A 17297-nucleotide genomic window follows, 5' to 3' on the forward strand; every position below is an offset into this window, starting at 1 on the left:
AATTGGTTTACTATTGTCACACTTACAGAGGTACAGTGAAAAACTTTACTTTGCATGACATCCATATAGATAATTTCATCAACGAACAAAATGCTGGAGGAACTCACTGGTCAGGCAGCATCTATGGAGAGAAATAAATAGTTGACATTTCAGGGCCCATAACATCGACTGCTCCTGTCCCTCCATAGATGCTGCCTGACCTGCTGAGTTCCTCCAGCATTTTGTATTTGTTGCTCCAGATTTCCAGCATCTGCAGTCTCTCTTGTGACATCATTTCATCACATCAGTACATTGAGGTAATAGAAGGGAAAAGCAATAATAGGATGCACAATAAAGTGTTACATTTACAGAGAAAGTATAGTGCAGGCCGACAATCAGGTGCAACACCATCACAAAGTAGATTGTGAGGTCAAGAGTCCATTTTATCATTCTAGGGAACAGTTCAATAGTCTTATAACAGCGGGATAGAAGCTGTCCTTGAGCCTGGTGGTACGTGCTTTCAGGCTTTTGTATCTCCTGCCTGATGGGAAGGGGGGAGGAGAGAGAATGTCCAGGTTGGGAGAGGTTTTTGATTATGCTGGCTGCTTTACCGAGGCAGTGAAGTGTAGACAAAGTCTACGGAGAGGATGCTGGTTTTAGTGATGTGCTGAGCTGTGTCCACAACTCTTTGCAGTTTCTTGTTCCAGTCTCAGGCAGAACAGTTGCCATACCAAGCTGTGATGAATCCAGATAAGATGCTTTCTATGGTGGATCTCTAAAAATTGGTGAGGGTCAATGGGGAATTGCCGAATTTCTTTAGCCTCCTGAGGAAGTTGAGGCATTGGTGCACTTTCTTGGTCATGGTGTCTACGTGGTTGGATGGGGACAGGTTATTGGTGCTGTTCAATCCTACAAAATTGTAGCTCTTAACCCTCTCGATCTCAGCACTGTTGACGTAAACAGGAACATGTGCACTGTCCCCCCTTCCTGAAGTCAATGACTAGCTCTTTTGTTTTGCTGACATTGAGGGAAAGGCTGTTGTTATGACACCATACCACTAGGGTCTCTATTTCCTTCCTGTACTCTGACTCATCGTAATTTGAGATTGGCCCACGACTGTGGTGTCATCTGCAAAGTTGTGGATGGAGTTAGAGCAGAATCTGGCCATGCAGTTGTGAATGTATAGTGAATAGAGTAGGGTCTGAGGACGCAGCCTTGTGGGGCACCAGTGTTGAGAATAATCATGGTGGAGGTGTTGCTGCCTATCCTCACTGATTGCGGTCTGTTGGTCAGGAAGTCAAGGATCCAGTTGCAAAGGGAGGAGTTGAGTCCCAGGTTTAGGAGTTTGGAGATGAGTTTGCTTGAAATGATAGTATTGAAGGCAGAACTGTAATCAATAAATAGTGGTGTGATGTAGGTGCCTTTACTGTCCAGATGCTCCAGATATAAGTGTAGGGCCAGGGAGATGGCATCCACCGTGGATCTGTTTCAGCAGTAAGCGAATTGCAGTGGATTGAGGTCGTCTGGGAGGCTGGAGTTGAGATGCCCCATGACTAGCCTCTCAAATCACTTCAAGATGGTGGATGTCAGAGCCGCTGGGCGGTAGTCATTAAGGCACATTACCTTATTTTTATTTGGTACCATGTTGATAATGGTCTTCTTAAACAGGTGGGAACCTCAGATTGAAGTAGAGATTAAAATGTCTGCAAATACCCCACTAGCTGATCTGCGCAGGATCTAAGAACATGGCCACATGAAGGAATAACATTTTAAATAGGGAAACAAAACTGAACATTGACAAGATCTGACAAGCTGACAATGTTTAGATTAAAGTGTTTGAAAAGGCAAAAGAGGACAATATATTTCTGCAACATTTTTGAGATTTAATTGAATAAGAACAAACTATTGAACACCAGAATAAAAACTGCAGATGCTGGAAACACTCAGTAGCTCAGGCTACTTCTGACGTGCTACTTCTGAGCCATGAACCCCTTAGTTTGGACGAGATTAATAAACCACATTATATCACACAGCAGAACAAATGGGATTGGACACTGACCATTAATTTAATATGCATTTCTTCAATTGTGGCAAGGATTCAGTCTGAGAATACGTCATCCCCGACGTGGGGACTGTAGCATTGATCTTCATATATATATTAATTTTCTTAATAGCTGTAAAATTGTAATCACAAGCATCATGGGGATCTTAACTAAGTAAATTTAGGGTTAAACAATTGTGTCGTTAAACTATACATGTGGTGTGAAGAGGAGCCTGTTTGTTATTTAGAAAGCTTGCAAATGGTGATGAGCCAGAACAAATCTATATGATCATTAAGCTGATGGAGAAGAGGGGTTGTGAGCAGGATTTCATGAGATCAGATGTTTGCAGGAGGTACCAGGTGGGGAAGAGTTTGAACAATCCATGTGAGGGAACAATCCATGTGAGGGAAATAATGGTAAAAGGCAGTGAAACTACACGGAGGTAATGACCCAGGTTTCCACAAAATGGTCACCTGGGGATTTCAGTGGCTGTGGGATTTTTGTCTGCTAGAGCCAATTAAATCAAATTGGCTTTGTTAAAGCGTGTAAATGGACATTGATTGAGTAGTCCTTGTCTGAGGATTGGAGGATAAGGTTAAGGACCACATGGGAAGGCAGAAAGGAGATGGAAGACAACATCACCTGTGTCTAGGGGCTCTAGAGACAAATGGCCATGAGCAGCTTGATGACTATTGCTGGTTGTTAAATATAGGATTTGAGGCTTCATAAATCCTGAACCTTTCACACAAAGTACTGGTTGGTGCTCATTTTGTCTTGTCCAAGAACCATTCCAGCCTTACACTAATGTGCAGCAGCCCCAGGGTTGAATACGTTGGTGTTTGAAAGTTGGAGGTCACATGTGGAAACTCCAGGAATACCAACCAAAGCTGAACACTTCAGGCAGCCTTACTGTGTGGAGGACTGACAGCAGTCAAAGCTGTTGTTGGAGACTTAGCATGAGGGGTCCAGTCTACTCAAAGGATGCAGAACAAACAAGAAAATAAAAGGGTGGAGATAGCTAGAAGATACTACACCTGAAACATGAAGAAATGAGAATAACTTGAAGGAGCATTATATCACTTGATAAACAGCTTGGGAGCTAAGGATGGCAAACAGCATGAATTATGTGGCCCTTGTTTGATTTAGTGCAAAATTGAACAGTGTCAAGCGTGGTTGAGTGAAATAATGAATAATTGCTCCACAGAATGATGTTAAGGTTAATTTGAATGCACACAAGCTTTGTCCAATTTAATATTGAGAAGGCCAAGGATATTATCTTTGGTCTCCACTACCAACTCTGTTCTCTAATTATTAATTCCTTCCCCTCTCCCTGTCAATAACCTGAAACTGGACCAGACTCTTCATAACCTTGGTGCCTTTTTGACCTCGAGGAGCTTCAGGCCTTATAACTGTGCGATCACTAAAACTGCCTATTTCCACCTCCCAAAATCACAAAGACCACTGTTGCCTTATCTCACCACTGCTGAAATCTTAAATCAGCTCTTTGCTACCTTGCAAATGATTTTCCAATAAAGTTGCCTGGAGCTCTGGAATTTCCTCTAAACCTTTCCACCCCTCTAACCCTCTCTCTTTGACCATGTTTTTGGTCATCTGTACTAAAATCTCCTTGAGTGGCTTGGAGACAATTTTCTTAGTGTTAATGCTCCCATGAAATGCTTGAGGACACCTTTGCTACACTAAAAGCATTACAGCAATGCAAGTTGTTGCATTTGTGTAACATTTATCTCTTCCCATTGAGATAAAGTTTGAATAACCCTATAACACAGAGCTGCTGATAACAAGAACACAGCCTCACCAATGTCTTCTCTGGGAAGATGCTATCATGGAAATCATGCATAGAAAAACTACCAACAGTGACCAGCAGGCAATGCTGTTACAAGCCTGTGTAACTATAATGGCCTACCTTTCTAATGAAGTTTGTATCAGTAGATGAAAAACAGTGGCTGCATTGTTTTATGTGTTGTGTGTGCAGCAAGATATCTTAAGTATGTGCAATGATCTATCATGCGCCCTTGACTTTTAATAAAACCCCTGAGGGAGCCACTCTGTCCTTAAATCACAGTGCTTGGCCTCATTACCACTTCAAGCAGCAAAGAGCTCAAAGAATCTCTTCTGGGTTCAGAAAAAGCTGCACAAGGTGAATTGCTTCTTGAATGCAGAATGAAAGAAAGAACGGCATTGATTAAAAAGCCCTTCACAAACTCAGGTATTTCCAAAGTCCTTATATGATATATTGTCATTATTTGGCACTAGTGCAGAGAAGTATCCATTAAAACCTTGGAGCCAGCAAGTAGCACACACTCCAGAAATGTGATGATCCTACATTTGAGATACCTGTGGCTTTTATTAATACCTCATTTCTCTTTTTCTTTAACTGGCATAATGGGCCCAGTGGTATTCTGAGTCCATGCCAGCTCCCAGTCCGATCGGGAATCTTAATTTTATTTATCTAGCTCTGCGCCAATGAGGAACTTGGATTAAAGTAGTGCCTTTCATGTCCTCGGGATGTGTGAAAGTGCTTCATAGCCAGCAAAGTGTTTCTGAAGTGTAGTTACTGATGTATTTGCAGCAGCTAATTCCAAGTTTCAAAAAAAGAGCAATGCTTCTAATTTTGTGACAAGATTTATGTTTGGTTTTAAATTAGCAGCAGATCAGCTCTGACTTTTCACTGTATATGTAATATAAAGGGGAAATGCCCTTTGCAATGTGATCCAACTTCAAAATCTTTCCAGCAAATTTTAATGTACTGTTTTTTAAATATATTTATGCATGTATGTGTGCATGTGCAGGATTTTTTTTCCAATATGAGTATAATTTGAGACAAAAGCACAAAATGCAGGAAGCACTCAGCAGATCAGGTCGCATCCATGGGGAGAGAAATAGAGTCAATGTTTCAGGTCAAAGACCTTATACCAGAATTGGAAATGTGAGAAGCCAAACATGTTTTAAGTTGCAGAGAGGAAAAGGGATGTAGAGAACAGAGGGAATGTCTCTGATAGGATACAGATGAAAGCTGCTATGGTAACAATTACATTAAAGACTGGCATTTAAAGACAAAAGAAACAAGTTGAAGCAGAAAGGTACAAACACATCTGTAGATGAAGAAAAATAAGGGCTTTTGCCTGCAATTATTTAATTCAATATCCCAAGGGGTGCAATATGCCAGGGAGAAGATGGGGTGTTATTGCAAAAGCTTACATTGGGCAATGTAAGATGTCAGGGAGTGGGATGGAGAATTAAAGTGACAGGCAACTGGAAGCTCAGGGTCATCCTTGTGGACTGAATGGAGGTGTTTTGCAAAAATATCACTCAAATTGCATTTGTTTTCTCCAGTGTGAAGGAGATCACATTGTGTACACCAAAATGCAAATATTACATTGGAAGAAATGCATGTGAGTTGCTGTTTCACCTGGAAGGGCTGCTCAGGTCACTGAATGGTGAAGGGAAGAGGTACGGTAGCGTAGTGGTTAGCACGACGCTATTACAGCACCAGCGATCAGCGTTCGATTCCCGTCGCTGTCCGTAAGGAGTTTGTACGTTCTCCCGTGTCTGCGTGGGTTTCCTCCCACATTGCAAAGACGTACGGGTAGGTTAATTTGGGTTTAAAATGGGCGGTGCGGACTCATTGGGCCGAAAGGGCCTGTTACCACACTGTAAATAACACTTTAAAAAAACTTAAACAAAAATGGCAGGCATTGCATCTCCCTCAGAGAGTACTTTGAGAACTGGTTGGTGGAGATGGAAGAGTAGACCAGGGAGTCACAGAGGGAATGATCCCTTTGAAATTTTGAAAGGCTAGGGGAGGAGAAGCTGGGAAGATGTGTCTGGTGACTGAATCCAGTTGAAGGTTGAAATTATGGAGGATGATCCACTGAATGCAGAAGGTAGAAGGAGAGAACAAGGAGGAGTCCTATCCTTTTTCTGGCCGGGAGGACAGTTGGTGAGATCAGATGTGTGGTAAATAGAGGAGATACAGTAGAAAACGATATCAATTATGGTAGAGAGGATGCCATGGTAAAGGAAAAAGAAGTACCCTTAAAGGTATTGGTCTGCAAAGTCTTGTCATCTCAGCAGATAGAATGGAGCTGGAGAAACTAGAAATGGAGTGAAGTCTTCACAGGAAGCAGGGTGGGACAAGGTCTAAAATTTCTCCAATGACTATAATTTGAGACTTATTTAGTTAGTATATACTCTTCCAAACATCTGTACTGCAGATGTAACAAATTGTTAGGTGGTATGTAAATAAAACTAATTGTGCAATTAATTGTTTATGACTTTTGCATGTTTTGAAGAATGTTTAATCAATTAATCAACATTTAGTGTCTCTCTGCCTTTTTAAGCTGAGCATTCTCTGAGAAGGACCTAAATACCAGTTGAGGCTCAGTGGTAGCATTCTTACCTACAAACAAGGTGATTGTAGGTTGAAGTATCACATCGAATGTTTGAGTACAAATCAAGGCTGATGATTCAGTACCATACTGTGGGGAAAAGCTATATAGTTTTGAATGACTTATTACCTTGAGGCAGGGAAGTTCCCCCAGGTTCTCTGGCCAATAGTTATCTCTCAACCAGCTTAAATGAGAGAAAAGATGATCTGGTTGTGCTACTTGCAGGACCCTGTTACATCTTGTTTCCAATGGGGTAGTCAAATCAGCAGCAAGAATGCATTTAACTCCAGATAAAGCCAATATTAGAGAGCTCCAGTACTACAAAGGCAGGTTTGTGGCCTTCGCACATGTGAATTGACCATGCTTAATATCCCAACATGCCTTGAAGAACCAAAAGGCTTTTAAATGAACTTTTAAAACAGACTATGAGCTGATGGAAATGATCTGTTTCCTTCTCTCAGTCCCTGAAGTCTGGCTGTCCATAAGACTAACAAAATCTATACAGAAGGAGCAACCTTGGTTCCACTGAGCTTGGATTCATCCCCAAAACTTTTGGAAATGTGAATGCTCAAATAATAGAAAATAGGAGCAGGAATAGTTCAGAATTTGAGCCACCTCCACCATTCAACATGATCCTTTATCTCAATACCACTTTCCTGCTCTCTCCCCATACCCCTTTATGACTTCTGCATTTAGAAATGTATCTATCTTCTTCTTCTTAAAAATATACAGTGTCATTCCCTCTATCGCCCCGTGTAATAGAGAATTCCACACTTCAAGCTGCCTCTGAGTGATGGAATTTTTCTTCATCTCTGTCCAAGATTTCTTACGTTAGAACCTGAGACTGATCCTTTGTTCTAAACACCCCAGCCAGGAGTAACATTCTCCCCACATCCAATCAGCCTGGGCTTGAAGGAATCTTGCATGTTTCAATTAGATCCCTTCTGATTCTTTCAAGTTCTACTTGACTTGTACAACAAACCCACCATTTCTGAAATTACTCTGGTGAACCTTTGCTTCAGTCCCTCTATAGCAAGTGTATACTTTCTTAAGAAAGGAGACCAAAAATGCACACAATGCTTCAAGCGTCACTTCACGAAGGCCCTGTATCATTGCAGCAAGACACCCTTGCTCCAGTACACAAAGCTTCTTGCTTTAAAGACCAACATTTGCCTTCTTAACTGCTTGCTGCGCCTTCGTGTTTGCTTTTAGCGACTGGTATGCAAGTACAGTTAAGTCCATTTATACATTGGCACTTTCCAATCTAACACTGTTCAGATAACACACATCTTTCCATTTTCCCTACCAAAGTGGATAACTTCACATTCATCCACATTATACTGCATCTGCAATGTTTTTGCCCACTCACTCCATTATTGCCATAAAGCCTTTTTGCATCCTCATCATACTTCATAATCCCATCCTATACAGTATTATCAGCAAACTTTATTTTACCTAGTCACGCATCTAAATAATAGCTATATATTATGAATAACCCAAGCTCTAATCTCTATGGTGTTCTACTGTTTACTGTCCCCCTCTTCCCCCTAAAGACCAGTTTATTCCTAATCTGTTTCCTGTCTAGCAACCAATTTTCACTCCAAGCCAATACAATATCCCTAATACCATGTACCTTCATTTTATGCAGTAACCATTTGCATGGGAATTTATTGATAGCTTTCTAAATGTCCAAGTCTCTCTTATCTATTCAACCAATTACATCTTCAAAAAAACTCCTGTAGGTTTGTCAGGCACTATTTCCCTTTCAAAGGGTTGACTACCAGATTTGTGCCCTAGGATCTAATCGTTTATAATAGTCTCTATCATTTTCTACACTGCTGATGACCAGTTTACAGTTTCCTGTTTTCTCTCTCCCTTTTTAAGTGATTAGGTTACATTTACCACTCTCCAATCTGTAGGAACTATTTCATGATTTACAGAATAGAAATTGTCATTCCCATTCATCAACTGACCTGGTGAGTTCTTCCATCAGTTTATTTCCCAGCATCTGCAGTCTCTTGTGTCTTCTTGATAAACTCAGAATTCATTCCATTAAAACATCTTTGTTTGACAATGGTCAAAGGATTAAACAGGATCACCTTCCTCAGAGACAGCAGTTGACTAATTCACTGACACAGAAGGGAGAAGGAACCATTTCACAGACTCGCAGCAAACAGACAAGATTAAGTAAAAGTGAGATTGTGCCCAACCAGATTGTCACGGGTATGATTTTTGCATTGTAGAATAAGGAGGGTTCTGGGCAAACTTGTAAGGAAGTGATGGACAGGATTCATCCTCTGTACACACGAGTACAGATGACTCAGAGTGATCACCGTGGTGACTAGTGTTTGAAATCACCCAGACTTGGAGTGTACCAGTGAGTAATATTTAAGGGTAAAGAGGAATGGTGCAGAGTAGCACCCATATAGTATTTACATGCACAACAAACATTGAGTTAAATTGGTCTGTAAGCTTTGACTTGTGTTACCCTACCCAAATGGGTTCAGGTTGAACTCAAGAGAATAAATGTCAGAGGCAACTACCAACAATAGGATTGTATTTCAAAAGTAGTTCATTGACTGTAAAGCATTTTGGGCTATCCTGTCACAAAAGAACCAGTTTACCACCCTAAGTTTTCATTTCTACCACCAGTAGTGCAGCATAGATGCAGTGTGTTACTCACTAAGCCTATTCAACCAGTGCCTCCAAACCTGCAAACAGTAGCAGGTGCATGGTCATACTACTGCTTATCTACACCTTCTCTTCCAAGGTTTGCCATGTTGACTCTCTCAGCCAGCACCACCACCACCTGCATCATTCAGTCTCTCTTGATCTCCCGCCAATCACAGACATTTCCTTTGTTCTCCCTACCATTTTGCAGCCTAAAATGTTTGATTTCTAACTTTTCCTACTTCTGATGAAAATCCACTGTGCTGAGACATTAACTATTTCCATCTCCACAGATGCTGCCTGACCTGCTGAGTATTTCCAACATTTTCTGTTTTTATCTCAGTCTTTATACTTAGTGATCTTCTGCTCCTTAAATTCTCTGTCTCTGGAGCTGATACAGTGGATTGCATAAGAGGCTTCTGTCGTACATTTATTGCTTTTATATTCAGTAAGAGGCTGCCAAACTTTCCTAGTTGATTATTTCTTAAAAGTATATATTAATGATACTGTTTGCTCTTACTGATCAATAATATAGCATCTGTCTCTGGCAGAGGTTATCATCAATGATGGCACAAAAATATTTATTTCCTTTTTTTGCTTCCTACCTCAGTGTAATCTTTAAATGTAACAAATGATTCTAGGAAAGACACAACATTATGAATCCATGATCAATTTAAGGTTCAAGGAGTAAACTGTTTGTGATATCTACAACGTCTGCAGTCTCTTGTGTCTCTACTTGTGATATCTATATTGTTTTATTGTGGTCATGGTGCATTGTTTTCCATTATCCTATGGCACTTGTTGGCATTACGCTGCCCATGATGATTTGTCGTCAGTATATTATCAACATTCACTTTGATAAATCATTCAAAAGCTAATGGATCTTTTTATTTACAGGGTTGTAAATAGTGTTTTAATTACTTCCTTATTGTAATGTTGCGGAATTCTTTGGTAATTGCATTTCAGTTTTGTGCTTAGTTTTTGATTGTATATTGCACCGTGAGATGACAATTTCCTGATTGCAAGGGAACTGAGACACAAGGTGACAGGTGAAGGAATGTAGGGTTGAAATCAAAGATCAGCTGTGCCCTCGATTATAGGTGGTGCAGACTTAAGGGCTTCTATTTCTTATATTATAATACACCTTATGCATTTTGTAACCTGTGACAGTATTGAGCAACCAAGATCAAAGTGTACAAAGCAGTCATATTCAGTAGCATTTTGTCTGACTGTGAGGCTCGGACACTTTACTGGAAACACACCAAACAGCTTGAGTGAGATATCTGTGGTCACTCATAGGCATCAAATGGCAGGACAAGGTGACAAACTTGGAAGTTCTGCGCAGGGCCAGCCTGTCAGCATTGAGGCCATGATCCTGAGGATACAGTTGCACCGGACAGGCCACGTAATCCACATGGACAGCTCCCGAATGCCACGCCAACTCTGTTGTATGAAAAGGTTCTTTTGGAACCTTAAAGATGGGGGACTCTGGACACAGGTTTTGGATTCTAAAAGTAGTTTAATCACAAAGGCAAACACGGGGACAGAATGAATAGGAACAGATGCACACTCACACACACGCAGGAGACCGCGAACGTGAGGGGGGATTGCAATGAGGATGAGATACGCGCACACACACAAACACACAATAAACAAAGTACAGCTTATGAAGGGATAAACACTTCAATGTCTGAATACCTTGACCCAAACAAGCATTTGCCCTAACACTCCCTGGAATCTGACTAAGACGCTCCCAAACCACGTGGGGGTGCACACTCTTACCAGTGGTCTCTGCAGCGTTGTCTCACTATTCCTGGGGCAGTCAAAAGAGCAAGGGCCAGGGGATTGCAACAATCTTTATAGTGCTGGAAGGCCCGGCCAGGTAATTTAGACAGGCCAATGGCTTGGAGGTCAAGGACAAAGGTGCCTGCCAAGGCCAGTGGTCAGGCAGGTTCAGGAACAAAGGTGCTGTCCTAGTCCAATCCCTATGCCCACACCTGATGGGTGGGGTGGAGCCACACCTTGATTGACAGTGGTGTCACTTTCGATCCAAGGAGCAATGCTGTCCTCCGACCAGAGGGGTCAGTGTTGTTACTGTCACGTGACAGCCATGTGCTCTCCTACTACAAACTCCTTCACGGAATTCTTGCACAGGCCATCAGTACCTGGGATGTCCAAGAAAGTGATTCAAGGATTGTATCAAAGACAGTCTCAAACACAGTAGTATTCTTACAAGACAGCCTGAGTCTTGTGCCCAGTCATTGTCAAGGTCGAGTTTATTGTCACATGCACAAGTACATGTATGCACAGGTGCAATGGAAGACTTACTTGAAGCAACATCACAGGCTCATAGCGTCAGATACACAACGTTCACAAGAAAAACATAAATTATACATAATTTTCTCAAGAAAGAACACAATTAGAATAAAGCAAAGTAGTGCAAGGTGGTTAAAGTGGTCATAGCGTTGCTATACTGAGGTAGTGAGTAGGGTTGTGCTGGATGGTTCAAGAACTAAATGGTTGAAGGCAAGTAGCTGTTACGTAGAACATAGAACAGTACAGCACAGTACGGGCCCTTTGGCCATGATGTTGTGCCAACCCATATAAACCTTATCCCCATTCAATCTCTCCCCCCTCTACTTCACCTCCCATAACCCTTTATTTTTCTTTCATCCATGGCCTATCTAAGTCTCTTAAATGACCCTATTGTATTGGCCTCTACCACCACCCCTGACAGTGCATTCCAGGTACCCACCACTCTGTATAAAAAAACCTACCTCTGACATTTCCCCTGAACTTTCCTCCATGCACCTTAAATGGGTGACCTCTAGTATTGGCCATTATTGCCCTGGAAAAAAGATGCTGGCTGTCCGCTCTGTCTATGCCCCTCATAATCTTATATACCTCTATCAAGTCTCCTCTCATTCCTGTGTCCCTCCAAAGAAAAAGCCTTAACTTGCTCAACCTCTCCTCAATAGACATGTTCACTAATCCAGGCAGCATCCTTGTAAATCTCCTTTGCACCCTCTCCAAAACTTCCACATCCTTCTTCTAATGTGGTGACCAAAACTGAACACAATATTCCAGATGTGTTCTAACCAGAGTCTCATAGAGCTTCAACATTACCTCTCAGCTCTTGAACTCAATCCCCCGGCTAATGAAGGCCAGCACACCGTACACCTTCTTAACCACCCTATCAACTTGCGTGGCAAATTTGAGGGATCTATGTACTTGGACCCCAAGATCTCTCTGTTCCTCCACACTGCTAAGAATCCTGTGTTAACCATGTACTCTGCCTTCAAGTTCAATCTTCCAAAGTGTATCACTTCACACTTTTCCAGATTGAACTCCATCTGCCAATTCTCCATGCAGCTCTACTTCCTGTCTAAATCCCATTGCAACCTATGACAACCTTGTGCACTATCCACCACACCACCAACCTTCATGTCATCTGCAAACTTACCAACCCACCCTTCCACTTCTTCATCCAAATCATTTATAAAAATCATAAAGAGCAGGGGTCCCAGAACAGATCCCTGCGGAACACCACTAGTCACTGACCTCCAGGTTGAATATTCCCCTTCTATGACCGCCCCCCCGCCTTCTGTGAGCAAGCCAATTCTGAATCCGCACAGCCAATTTTCCATGAATCCCATACCTCAAGACTTTCTGGATGAGCCTACCATGGGGAGCCTTGTCAAATGCCTTTCTAAAATCCATATATACATCTTGCCAGCCACACTCAAGCTCAAAAAAGACTACGCAAATGACATCATCAAACTCAATGGTCAACCGACAATGATATTAGGCATTACAAAGTCGAGCCTGGGCCAGATGTAAAGATGCTAACGCAATGCAAGGTTTATCTTTCAACAATAAAACCACCAGTATCATATATTGATATTTACATTTAACCGAGCAAAATGTCCCACAATGTTCTAGAGAAACAAAAATCTGTCTGAGCCATGAGAAGAGATACTGGGAGAGAAGACTGAAAGGTTGGTCAAACAGCTAGTTTTAAGGCGTATTTGAAAGGGAAAGGCAGATACATAAAAGGAGGGAATTCCAGAACTTAGAAATTAACTATTAAAATCATTATACTGTAACCATAATGATAAAGACTAGCATCCATTCAAATTTCTTTCCCTTTTTCTTTCTGGTATATAAAATGGTGCATTTGTTATGATGGTACAATGTATGGATATGAATATATGTCATGAAGTACAACTGAAATTGTATAAAACTATTCTGTCAGATATCTTTATAAAGGCAGTTTATAACAATTGCCTTTGTGTTTTCATTCTTAACTTGCTGGTGGAAAGAAAAAACTGTAGCCTGTACTGTTCTTAAGACAAAGAAGCAACAATTAATGCAGAAAATGTTGACTCATTCAGAAATTTGCCCAAGCAATTCCTGATACACAAAAGCACAGAAAGACATCTCAAATGAGATGAAAATAGAGACAGTTGTTTGTAACACTAATCCATGAGATTGACTCACCATTAAACACACTGTTGCGATGAATTGGCTTTCCTTGTTCTTTATTTAGTTCTGCAAAGACTGAAATTTGTGCCAATGTTCGCTATTTGTTAAACTGCAAGTATTTATCCTTTCCACAAAGTTACAGTTTGCCTCTATTGCATTTTCTTCCCATCTTCAAAAGCATTCTAAATGGTTAATATTGTTTTTTTTGTGCAAGTGAATGTGGAGTACAACATTCTTGTCTGAAAATAGTTAGCACATCTGTTACCACTTCTAGTCTAATCCAAAGCAATACGACACCTGCCCAATCTTGTGAGATTGTCATTGTGAACTAAGGCAATCTCATAAGGAACCTTAACTCCCACAGAAAATAAAATTAATAAACAAAATGTAGAACAAGGCATATCTATATTGCTGGACCCTATACATAGAAAAATACCAGAATACCCTTCATACTTGTAACAGACCTCGAGGTTGAGTAGAAATTATGTGAAGCTTTGTCCTTCAGTGAGATGATGTCACCTCAAACTCTCCATGGTTCACACACCAAGGTCTTAGCCATTGAGCCTGTCTGATAATAAAGTTGTCACATCAAGCATGTTGTCATCATTGCCAATCGCGTATGTAACAGAGCAAACATAACATGTTAACACCCCGGATAATGAAGGAGACCACAGTCTCAATTGTTCACTTGCTGGGTCAAGTATTTGATTAGCAATCATTAATCCACTGTTAATATGGTACTTAAATGTTGCTGGTTACCAGACTCAACATCTGTGATGATAATTAACATGCAGATGCCCCAACTTCAGGATACACATGGGAAGTTTAAGGATTTATTGCCATTTCTACAAATCTAACAGACAAGTGACATAAACTGTCCACCAGACTGAGGTGATTCACATCCTAATCACAAGCAGCTAATGAATTGTACTTTAATAATGCAATAAGTCATTACATCAATTTTGTCATCTCAGAAGAACAACTGGTGTTGGTGATCATTCTCTGATTGGAGGCATAACATCAAATTGGTCTAGATTTGAAGAGTATTGTGCTCTGAAACTAATAGCAACTTTGGGACTTCCGCACATAGGTAGTTCAATTGGAAATCAAAATGTTACTGTGAGTGATTCAATGTACCTCCAGAATTTACTCCATGCCAATCAAGGAAAATCACTGGAACTGACAAACCATTTGTACCATGAAACACACTGAAATGTCACATGAAGAGAGCTTTAATGAATATTAAACCATGACTGATTAAGGCTTGGCAAAATGATGTTCAAAACAAATTGTTTATGTTTTGTAATATCAAACGAAATATTTTGAAATATAAAGGACTTAAAATTAAAATCTTTCATAGGTTTTATTTACAATTTTTGATTTTCTAACTTAATCATAGACATATTTATTAAGCACTCTGTGTAATATTTAAAAAGGGATGTTACAATTGTGCCTTTTACTTCCTGGTTTGATGTTTCGGGGAATAAGATGGGCTGCCCAGCCAGATTGTTGACATCACAGCTGCTGGATTCCAGGGATCCCTTGGAATGACAGCAGGCATTGTAAAAGGGGAAGTTCTCACCACAGAGATTTTTATTGGGGGTTTGGAAACTTAAAATTCTGGATCATAATGAAATTCAGACACTATTACTCAGAGGACAACATTTTATCATTTTATACAAGATTGTCAGCACTTTACTTTCAAACCTGCCTGCACCTGAACAGTCTGTTGATGTAGATCATTTTATACATGAGTGGTTCCTCTCTCCCAATGTGGTAACAATTAGTGTTACAATTGCTCAAAATTGCCTGGCTTGAGGCTCTTTTAAGTTGCTGTTACTCATAAGCATTCTTTTTTACATTTGTAACGATTATCTACTCCATTCTCCCTAACTTGAAAAATCTGTTCCTAAAAAAATATTCTTCATGGGCCAGGAAAAGTTTAGCAGCAAATAAATAACACGAGACAATCATCACACTCTCTCACAGATTTGCCTTGTGGCGACTCACCTTACCAGTATTGAACCAGCTCCCGAGATCGCGAACGTCGTCGGAGGCCCAGACCCAAGATGGTGCGGGGCCCTCCTTCTTCTCCATCATTGGGTTAGGAAAGCCTGCGTGCGGGAAGGTCAGGTGACCCGTGCGTGACGTCAGCACAGGATCTGAAGCGCGGGAAGAATTTCGGTATTAAAAGGCGCACCGCGCTCCTGTCAAGCAATCGACTTCTGACGCCAAGCAACAGACTCCGTGTCTTTATTCTATAGGTGACCCCGAGGGGCCCAAACATTTCTGGACCCACGATGTCTGCGCAACAAGAGGTACAGGCAGTAGCCCTTAAACTGCCGACCCTTTGGACCCTCCGGCCACGTGTCTGGTTTGACCAGGCCGAGGCCCAGTTCCAGATCCGCCAGATCATCAGGGACAACACCAAGTACTACTACGTGGTGAGCGCCCTCGACCAAGACACCGCAGCCCAGGTCAAGGACTTCATCCAGGCGCCCCTGGAGGAGGAGAAGTATGATAAGTTCAAGACCCTCCTTCTTGAGACTTTCGGCCTTTCCCGATGCGAACGGGCCTCCCGCCTCCTCCACCTCGATGGGTTGGGTGATAGACCCCCCTCTGCGCTCATGAACGAGATGTTGGCCCTGGCAGACGGCCACAAACCCTGCCTGATGTTTGAGCAGGCCTTTCTAGAGCAGTTACACGATGACATCCACCTGCTCCTAGCGGATGTCGACTTCAGCGACCCCTGGAAGGTGGCCGCCCATGCTGATGTCCTTTGGCGGGTGAAGGAGAGCGGGGCATCTATCGAACGCGCTGCCACACCACGTACCCAGCGGCCCAGCAGGCCAGACCCGGCAATCTACCGCACCCCACCGCCACCAGGTCTGAGACACCGACCGACCAATGGTGTTTCTACCACCAGCGGTGGGGCGCAGACACCTGCAGGTGCCGGGAAATGCCAGGGCCAGCCGCCGCTGATGGCCACGGTGGCTGGCCACCCGGATAGCCTCTTACATGTGTGGGACAGGCGTTCCGGCTGTTGTTTCCTGGTAGATACCGGGGCCGAGGTCAGCATCATGCCTCCCAACAGCCACGAGACTCGCAACCGTACACCAGGACCTGCCCTCAGAGCTGCCAATGGCAGCGCCACCCGGACCTCTGGCACCCGTTCGGTGCAGCTCCAGTTCGGCACCAGCAACTTTACCTGGAAATTCACCCTGGCCGCCGTTGCGCAACCACTCCTTGGGGCAGATTTCCTTTGCACAAACAGTCTGCTGGTTGACCTGTGGGGTAAGCATTTGATACATGCCAGGACCTTCCAAATGTTCTCGTTGGGTGAGGCCAGGCTACCGGCCCCACACCTCGACTCCGTCACCATGTCGACCAACGAGTTCGCCAGGGTCCTGGCAGAGTTCCCGTCTGTACTAACGCCCCAGTTCTCCACCACATTGCCCAAACACGGCGTCCAGCATCACATCCCCACCCAGGGCCCACCCCTCCACACCCACGTCTGACGGCTACCCTGGGACAAGCTCTGCCTCGCGAAGGAGGAATTCAAGAGGATGGAGGAGTTGGGGATCATCTGCAGGTCGGACAGCCCATGGGTCTCTCCGCTACACATGGTCACCAAGGCAGCCAGAGGCTGGCGACCCTGCCGCGATTACCGACGCCTGAACGACATAATTACCCGGGACCGGTACCCCGTGCC

This window comes from Pristis pectinata, chromosome 7, assembly GCF_009764475.1.
Source record: "Pristis pectinata isolate sPriPec2 chromosome 7, sPriPec2.1.pri, whole genome shotgun sequence".
NCBI classification, from domain to species: domain Eukaryota; kingdom Metazoa; phylum Chordata; class Chondrichthyes; order Rhinopristiformes; family Pristidae; genus Pristis; species Pristis pectinata.